The sequence below is a fragment of the Cherax quadricarinatus genome, chromosome 66 (assembly GCF_038502225.1).
Source record: "Cherax quadricarinatus isolate ZL_2023a chromosome 66, ASM3850222v1, whole genome shotgun sequence".
NCBI classification, from domain to species: domain Eukaryota; kingdom Metazoa; phylum Arthropoda; class Malacostraca; order Decapoda; family Parastacidae; genus Cherax; species Cherax quadricarinatus.
Window position 1 is genome coordinate 20,431,052 of NC_091357.1, and position 10,000 is coordinate 20,441,051.

Consider the following 10,000-nt stretch of genomic DNA (forward strand, 5'->3'; position numbering starts at 1 on the left):
TCTGTGGGCCACCTGTGGACCAGAGGATGAAGTTGGAGCCATTTGTGGGCCACCTGTCGGCCAGAGAATAAAGTTGGATCCATCTGTGGGCCACCTGTGGGCCAGAGGATGAAGTTGGAGCCATCTGTGGGACACCTGTATGCCAGAGGATGAGGCTGGAGCCATCTGTGGCCCAGTGATTACATTTGATCTCTCTCTCTACACCTCAGGTGTGCCTCAGACACACTTAACACCTGAGCACTATCATACTATTAACTCACAAGACACAAGTGTTTACTCACCTCATTAGCATATGTTAAGTGTATTTACCTACTTGTTATTACCTATATTCAACTAATATATTTTGTAATATATAGAAGGAATTACTAAACGTGTTTGTGTGTGTGTGTGTGTTTGGGCACCTGTGTTCCCAGATATCTGGAATCTTCACCTATCATTGCTGTCTGTCACCTGATCTCCCGCTGCCGCTTCACCTGAGTGGCAATGGCGAGAAGGGATTCCAAGACCGTGTGATCAATCCAGATGGAATTGGAACAAGAAATACCGGCTCTAAGACGCCCACCATGCCAGGCCTTCACTCCTGCCTGCGCAGTCAGGGTTTTAAACGAGGGAAGGTTTTAAACGAGGGAAGGTGTTGAATGAGGAAACGACCATGTTCAGTGCTACCCTTGGGTAGCATTGAACATAGGTTGGGAAGATACTTTTGTTAAGTGGGTTTGTGTTTGAGAATGACACTGCAGCAGGCCAGTAGGCCTTCTGCAGTGTTCCTTCACTCTTATGTTCTTAAACGAGTGAAGGAGGCTCAAGAGAAACCTTCACACATACCACACATCGCCTGTTGAATGGGATGGTAAATAAGCTTGATCCAAGGAAGAGGAGGGCATTTCTAATTCATGCATTAAGAGCTCTTCTGTACTGCAATGCTGTATAATTCTACGGGTTTAGCGCTTCCCCTTGATTATAATAATAATAATCTGTACTGCAATACAATATATATATATATATATATATATATATATATATATATATATATATATATATATATATATATATATGTATATGTATATATATATATATATATATATATATATATATATATATATATATGCAAGGAATTCGCGAGAGCATGCGAAATATACACAAACACTGATCTCTGGCCAGAGATCAGTGTTTATATATATATATATATATATATATATATATATATATATATATATATATATATATATATATATATATATATATATATATATATATATATATATATATATTCTCGCTTAGCTTACCAGCCCGCACGGGCCATGGAGAGGGTAGGGGAAGGGGGAGAGAGGGGAAGGGGGAGAGAGGGGAAGGGGGAGAGAGGGGAAGGGGGGAGGAGAGGTTTATAGGGGATGATGTTTGAATTGGGTCTACCTAACATCGTAATTAACTCTCTCTCTCTCTCCTGATTTATGGGGCTAAGTGGAAGTGCATTAAGTGAGAGAGAGAGAGAGAGAGAGAGAGTAACCAGCTACAATAATAAGTAGCAACTGCAGAACGCTGATAAGGTCAGTACCCTGGGGATGAAGAGGAAGAGGAGGAGGAGGAAGAAGAAGAGGAAGGAAGGAGGGGGGAAGTGTTGAGGAAGGGAGGGAGGTAAGGTTGAAGGCAGATAAGAGAGAGATGACAACATTAACAACACTGGTCTTCTCTACACACAACATTCACAACACTGGTCTTCTCTACACACAACATTCACAACACTGGTCTTCTCTACACACAACATTAACAACACTGGTCTTCTCTACACACAACATTCACAACACTGGTCTTCTCTACACACAACATTCACAACACTGGTCTTCTCTACACACAACATTCACAACACTGGTCTTCTCTACATACAACATTAATAACACTGGTCTTCTCTATACACAACATTAACAACACTGGTCTTCTCTACACACAACATTCACAACACTGGTCTTCTCTACACACAACATTCACAACACTGGTCTTCTCTACACACAACATTAACAACACTGGTCTTCTCTACACACAACATTAACAACACTGGTCTTCTCTACACACAACATTCACAACACTGGTCTTCTCTACACACAACATTCACAACACTGGTCTTCTCTACACACAACATTAACAACACTGGTCTTCTCTACACACAACATTCACAACACTGGTCTTCTCTACACACAACATTCACAACACTGGTCTTCTCTACACACAACATTCACAACACTGGTCTTCTCTACACACAACATTCACAACACTGGTCTTCTCTACACACAACATTCACAACACTGGTCTTCTCTACACACAACATTAACAACACTGGTCTTCTCTACACACAACATTCACAACACTGGTCTTCTCTACACACAACATTCACAACACTGGTCTTCTCTACACACAACATTCACAACACTGGTCTTCTCTACACACAACATTAACAACACTGGTCTTCTCTACACACAACATTAACAACACTGGTCTTCTCTACACACAACATTCACAACACTGGTCTTCTCTACACACAACATTAACAACACTGGTCTTCTCTACACACAACATTCACAACACTGGTCTTCTCTACACACAACATTAACAACACTGGTCTTCTCTACACACAACATTCACAACACTGGTCTTCTCTACACACAACATTCACAACACTGGTCTTCTCTACACACAACATTAACAACACTGGTCTTCTCTACACACAACATTCACAACACTGGTCTTCTCTACACACAACATTCACAACACTGGTCTTCTCTACACACAACATTCACAACACTGGTCTTCTCTACACACAACATTAACAACACTGGTCTTCTCTACACACAACATTCACAACACTGGTCTTCTCTACACACAACATTCACAACACTGGTCTTCTCTACACACAACATTAACAACACTGGTCTTCTCTACACACAACATTCACAACACTGGTCTTCTCTACACACAACATTAACAACACTGGTCTTCTCTACACACAACATTCACAACACTGGTCTTCTCTACACACAACATTCACAACACTGGTCTTCTCTACACACAACATTAACAACACTGGTCTTCTCTACACACAACATTCACAACACTGGTCTTCTCTACACACAACATTCACAACACTGGTCTTCTCTACACACAACATTAACAACACTGGTCTTCTCTACACACAACATTAACAACACTGGTCTTCTCTACACACAACATTCACAACACTGGTCTTCTCTACACACAACATTCACAACACTGGTCTTCTCTACACACAACATTCACAACACTGGCAAAATGATCTACTGCTCCTCACAACACTATCTCTCCTACACTCAACACAAATCCTACCCCTCTTCCACAAATCAACACAAATCCTTCCCCTCTTCCACAAATCAACACAAATCCTTCCCCTCTTCCACAAATCAACACAAATCCTACCCCTCTTCCACAAATCAACACAAATCCTTCCCCTCTTCCACAAATCAACACAAATCCTACCCCTCTTCCACAAATCAACACAAATCCTACCCCTCTTCCACAAATCAACACAAATCCTACCCCTCTTCCACAAATCAACACAAATCCTTCCCCTCTTCCACAAATCAACACAAATCCTACCCCTCTTCCACAAATCAACACAAATCCTTCCCCTCTTCCACAAATCAACACAATTCCCACAATTCAAGAGTTAATTAGTCGCAGATCAACAATTCTACCTAAGTCATTTAAGTTACATTACTGATATAATTACGAGTGAATATAATCCGGCAGGTGAGCTGGACGAGGCGACCTTATGCTGACATGTCATAGAGGTGCAACTACCCAAGTAATGATGATAATGATGATAATACTTACTAATAATAATAATAAAAATATAATAATAATATAATGATAACATAAAAATATAATTATGATAATGTTATATATAATAATGTGATATATAATGATTATACTACTAATAAATATAATAATAATAATACTACTACTACTACTACTACTACTACTACTACTACTACTACTACTACTACTACTAATAATAATAATAATAATAATAATAATAATAATAATAATAACACCAGACTAGTGAGCAAGAATAATTCCCTCTTAAACTCTCATATAAGTGTCGTAAAAGGAGATTTAAAATTCTGTCAACTCTAAGCTGGTAATTCCTTCGCCGTATTTTCACCTGCCCCCCAAAAAATCTCAGAATATTTGGAGACTGTTTCAGTGTTTGTGGTTATAAAACGTATGATAATACAGAAATGACTTGTTAATTTTGTGGATGGAAAGGTGGATGTCATAGCTCTAAGTGAAACGTAGTTAAAATAGGGGAATTTCAGTAGGGGTGGGCCCCTCATGGAAGGTTCCTTGATGTTGGTGAGGGGCTCTTGATTTAGGGAATTGGATCTGTGCTCCAGTTCCCCGAATTAAGCCTGAATGCCTTCCACATCCCCCCTCCCCTGGGCGCTGTATAATCCTACGGGTTTAGCGCTTCCCCCTTGATTATAATAATAATAATCAGTAGGGGTGGGATTAAGTCAAGTGTATCAGAGCGACTCGCAACTGAGGAAGGTGTAGCGGTGATGTTAAATGATCGACAGTATAAAGGAATGAGGGATTATATTTAAGAATTATTTGGGTTAGGATAAAGTGGGATATGGGAAGCGGGTTATAGGTAGTGGGAGCGAGAGGTGTGTCAGGTGTTTAGAGCAAGGGGATTAGTTATGATTAGTTATGATTATAATAATTAGATCAAGGGGTATTTAACCTTTTTACGATTACAGACCCGCCATGGATTGCCCAATATGTGATCATACCCACATTATCTAGTTACCATACCACCAAGGGGGTATGCATACTCCCGGTTAAGAATCCCCCTTTTTAGGGGAGGTTTGTACCAAGTTAAGGGTATCCTAAATACCAAAATGGGTGAGACAGCCGTAGATGATATTAGTGAGTCATAAGATGGAATCTTAAGTGAGATGTGTGCAGAAGTGGGTTTGGTCATAAGTAATGCTTATGTTGAGAAACTGAGGTTAAATAAGTATATGAGATATGCTATAAGGCGTGACTCTGTATTAGTAGATAAAAGGCTGATGGGTAGTCATAGAAATGTACATGTTTTAGAGGGGCGACAGATATGTCAGACCATTATGTAATTGTTGCTACAGGGAGAGTAAGAGGCCAAGGGTGTACTAGGAACTGGCAACAGTGGATAAGAGAGAGAAGTGAAAATAATTTAGGGAAGGCAACAGTTTCGTAAAGATATATAAGAAACTAGCGAGAGGAAGATGGGTTTGAGAGAGTGTGTTAAATGAGGAGGAGGTTGAGGAGGTACGGGTAAGTTATTGCTAGAGGGAGCAGCAGTGGTGTGTGGGTATAGGAGGGACGGTGCTACTGGAAACAGGTGAGATAGGTGGAATGATGAGGTGAAGAGGGTGGTAAGGGACAAAAAATAGCATTCAAGAGATTTTTAGTATAAAAATGACAGACGAAAAGCGGAGTATATGGAGAGGAAGGGGGAGGATAAAGGAGTGGCGACGGAGCACAACAGAAGAACCAGTGGAAGAATGGGAGAGGTTTTATCAGTAGATTTTGCTGAGAATATGAAACTGATCTGGAGAGAGAGAGAGCAATAAGCCGAGAAAACCTGGAAAAAAAGCGAACGTAGAAGAACGAAAGAGGCGGGAAGTTGGATGGGGGGTTTGGCGTACTGCAAAGATGAAGAGGATTGGATAACGAATTGTTCAGTGTCAGTGAGGAAGGGCCAGCAGTGATTTTATGCATGAGACAGGGTGGGATAACATCATGTACGAGGTGGATGTAGGGCAAGTAGGTGAGACAGGGGAGAATGAAAGGAGGTACAGCAGCTGAGATAGACGAGTTCAAGACATAGACCTGCTTTCAGCAGGTGAGATATATAGTGTTGGAGTGGCTGGTGTGTTTGTTCAATATATTCGTGAAAGAAGGGAACGTACCAAAGAATTGTTTAAAGGGAAAGGGAACGAAAGAGTATACAATAATTATAGAGATGAGCCTATTGAATATACCAGGTAAAGTTAGTGGTAAGACAGAAAGTAAGATTACAGAGTAACAAGAATGATTTAGGAAGGCTAGGGGATGTGTGGAGCAAGTGTTTACATTGAGACATATAAGTGAGAAGTATTTAGACGAGAGTAAAGACTTGTTTATTTCATTTATGGGTATAGAAAAAGCACCTTATGATGGAGCGAAAATAAAGAGCTGTGTGACAGATGTTGAAGACGTATTGAATATGAGGCAGGTTACTAGAGGCAATTAAGAGTTTTTATACGTGGGACTCAGGCTCAGTTTATACATGAGGGAGGGGAACTATTTCCCAGTGGAAATAGAATTCAGACGAGGATGTGTGGTGTCACCATGTTTGTTTACCATATTCATATATGGGATCGTAAAAGAAGTGAGCATAATAAAAAGTCTCGGCAATAATTGAATATTAAATTGGAAGGTGGAAGTGTTCGGAAAGTAAATATATTTAGATATTTGAAAATGGACACGTCAGTAGATGGGTCTATGAACGACGAAGTGAACCATAGAATAGATGAGGGGGGAGGGGAATAGTTGATGTATTGAGGAATCTGTGGAGGCAGAAAGGGGACAGTAACAGTATACTAGTACCAACACTTGTATATGGGCGTGAGGTAGGGATTTTACACACTGCAGCGAGGAGGAGGCTGGAGGCAGTGAAGAGGTTATGTCTGAGATCAATGAGTGATGTGAATATCATGCAGAGAATTCAGAGTGTAGAAATTAAAAAGCAATGGTGGGTCACCAAGGGCTGAGGGCTGAGGGGAGGTTGTTGACATGGGTTGGTCATGTACAGAGTATGGAGAGGGATAGAAGAATAAAAATAAATCTGGGATGGAAGGCAGGAAGAGTAACAGCCATCCCAGAAACTCTTGGAGGGAGGGAATAAAGGGAGCTTGGAGTTTTAGGGGCTTGAGCATCCGGCAGACTTGTGTGGGCGTCTTGAATGAAACTGTACGAAGTATAGTTTGCAGTGAACACACTGTTGGAGTGTGAGAAAGCTAACATTTGTGAAAGCATACAGGCAACTGGGTAGTCGAACCTGAGTCCTGGAGGTGGGAAGTACAGTACCTACACTCTGAAGGATGGGTGGGGATGTTACAATCCTGGAGGTGGGACGTACAATACCTGCACTCTGAAGGATGGGTGGGGATGTTACAATCCTGGGGTTGGGAAGTACAGTACCTGCACTCTGAAGGATGGGTGGGGATGTTACAATCCTGGGGTTGGGAAGTACAGTACCTGCACTCTGAAGGATGGGTGGAGATGTTACAATCCTGGGGGTGGGAAGTACAGTACCTGCACTCTGAAGGATGGGTGGGGATGTTACAATCCTGGAGGTGGGAAGTACAGTACCTGCACTCTGAAGGATGGGTGGGGATGTTACAATTCTGGGGGTGGGAAGTACAGTACCTGCACTCTGAAGGATGAGTGGAGCTGTTACAATCCTAGAGGTGGGACGTATAGTACCTGCACTCTGAAGGATGGGTGGGGCTGTTACAATCCTGGAGGTGGGACGTATAGTACCTGCACTCTGAAGGATGGGTGGGGCTGTTATAATCCTGGAGGTGGGACGTATAGTACCTGCACTCTGAAGGATGGGTGGGGATGTTACAATCCTGGAGGTGGGACGCAGAGTACCTGCACTCTGAAGGATGGGTGGGGATGTTATAATCCTAGAGGTGGGACGTATAGTACCTGCACTCTGAAGGATGGGTGGGGATGTTACAATCCTAGAGGTGGGACGTACAGTACCTGCACTCTGAAGGATGGGTGGGGATGTTACAATCCTGGGGGTGGGAAGTACAGTACCTACACTCTGAAGGATGGGTGGGGATGTTACAATCCTGGAGGTGGGACGTACAATACCTGCACTCTGAAGGATGGGTGGGGATGTTACAATCCTGGGGTGGGAAGTACAGTACCTGCACTCTGAAGGATGGGTGGGGATGTTACAATCCTAGAGGTGGGACGTACAGTACCTGCACTCTGAAGGATGGGTGGGGATGTTACAATCCTGGAGGTGGGACGTACAGTACCTGCACTCTGAAGGATGGGTGGGGATGTTACAATCCTGGGGGTGGGAAGTACAGTACCTGCACTCTGAAGGATGGGTGGGGATGTTACACTCCTGGAGGTGGGACGTACAGTACCTGCACTCTGAAGGATGGGTGGGGATGTTACAATCCTGGGGGTGGGAAGTACAGTACCTGCACTCTGAAGGATGGGTGGGGATGTTACAATCCTGGAGGTGGGACGTACAGTACATGCACTCTGAAGGATGGGTGGGGATGTTACAATCCTGGGGGTGGGAAGTACAGTGCCTGCACTCTGAAGGATGGGTGGGGATGTTACAATCCTGGAGGTGGGAAGTACAGTACCTGCACTCTGAAGGATGGGTGGGGATGTTACAATCCTGGAGGCGGGACGTACAGTACCTGCACTCTGAAGGATGGGTGGGGATGTTACAATTCTGGGGGTGGGAAGTACAGTACCTGCACTCTGAAGGATGGGTGGGGATGTTACAATCCTGGAGGTGGGACGTATAGTACCTGCACTCTGAAGGATGGGTGGGGATGTTACAATCCTGGAGGTGGGACGTATAGTACCTGCACTCTGAAGGATGGGTGGGGATGTTACAATTCTGGGGGTGGGAAGTACAGTACCTGCACTCTGAAGGATGGGTGGGGATGTTACAATCCTGGAGGCGGGACGTACAGTACCTGCACTCTGAAGGATGGGTGGGGATGTTACAATTCTGGGGGTGGGAAGTACAGTACCTGCACTCTGAAGGATGGGTGGGGATGTTACAATCCTGGGGGTGGGAAGTACAGTACCTGCACTCTGAAGGATGGGTGGGGATGTTACAATCCTGGAGGCGGGACGTACAGTACCTGCACTCTGAAGGATGGGTGGGGATGTTACAATTCTGGGGGTGGGAAGTACAGTACCTGCACTCTGAAGGATGGGTGGGGATGTTACAATCCTGGGGGTGGGAAGTACAGTACCTGCACTCTGAAGGATGGGTGGGGATGTTACAATTCTGGGGGTGGGAAGTACAGTACCTGCACTCTGAAGGATGGGTGGGGATGTTACAATCCTGGAGGTGGGAAGTACAGTACCTGCACTCTGAAGGATGGGTGGGGATGTTACAATCCTGGGGGTGGGAAGTACAGTACCTGCACTCTGAAGGATGGGTGGGGATGTTACAATCCTGGAGGTGGGAAGTACAGTACCTGCACTCTGAAGGATGGGTGGGGATGTTACAATTCTGGGGGTGGGAAGTACAGTACCTGCACTCTGAAGGATGGGTGGGGATGTTACAATCCTGGAGGTGGGAAGTACAGTACTTGCACTCTGAAGGATGGGTGGGGATGTTACAATCCTGGAGGTGGGACGTATAGTACCTGCACTCTGAAGGATGGGTGAGGATGTTACAATCCTGGGGGTGGGAAGTACAGTACCTGCACTCTGAAGGATGGGTGGGGATGTTACAATCCTGGGGGTGGGAAGTACAGTACCTGCACTCTGAAGGATGGGTGGGGATGTTACAATCCTGGGGGTGGGAAGTACAGTACCTGCACTCTGAAGGATGGGTGGGGATGTTACAATCCTGGAGGTGGGACGTATAGTACCTGCACTCTGAAGGATGGGTGGGGATGTTACAATCCTGGGGGTGGGAAGTACAGTACCTGCACTCTGAAGGATGGGTGGGGATGTTACAATCCTGGGGGTGGGAAGTACAGTACCTGCACTCTGAAGGATGGGTGGGGATGTTACAATCCTGGAGGTGGGAAGTACAGTACCTGCACTCTGAAGGATGGGTGGGGATGTTACAATCCTGGAGGCGGGACGTACAGTACCTGCACTCTGAAGGATGGGTGGGGATGTTACAATCCTGGAGGTGGGAAGTACAGTACCTGCACTC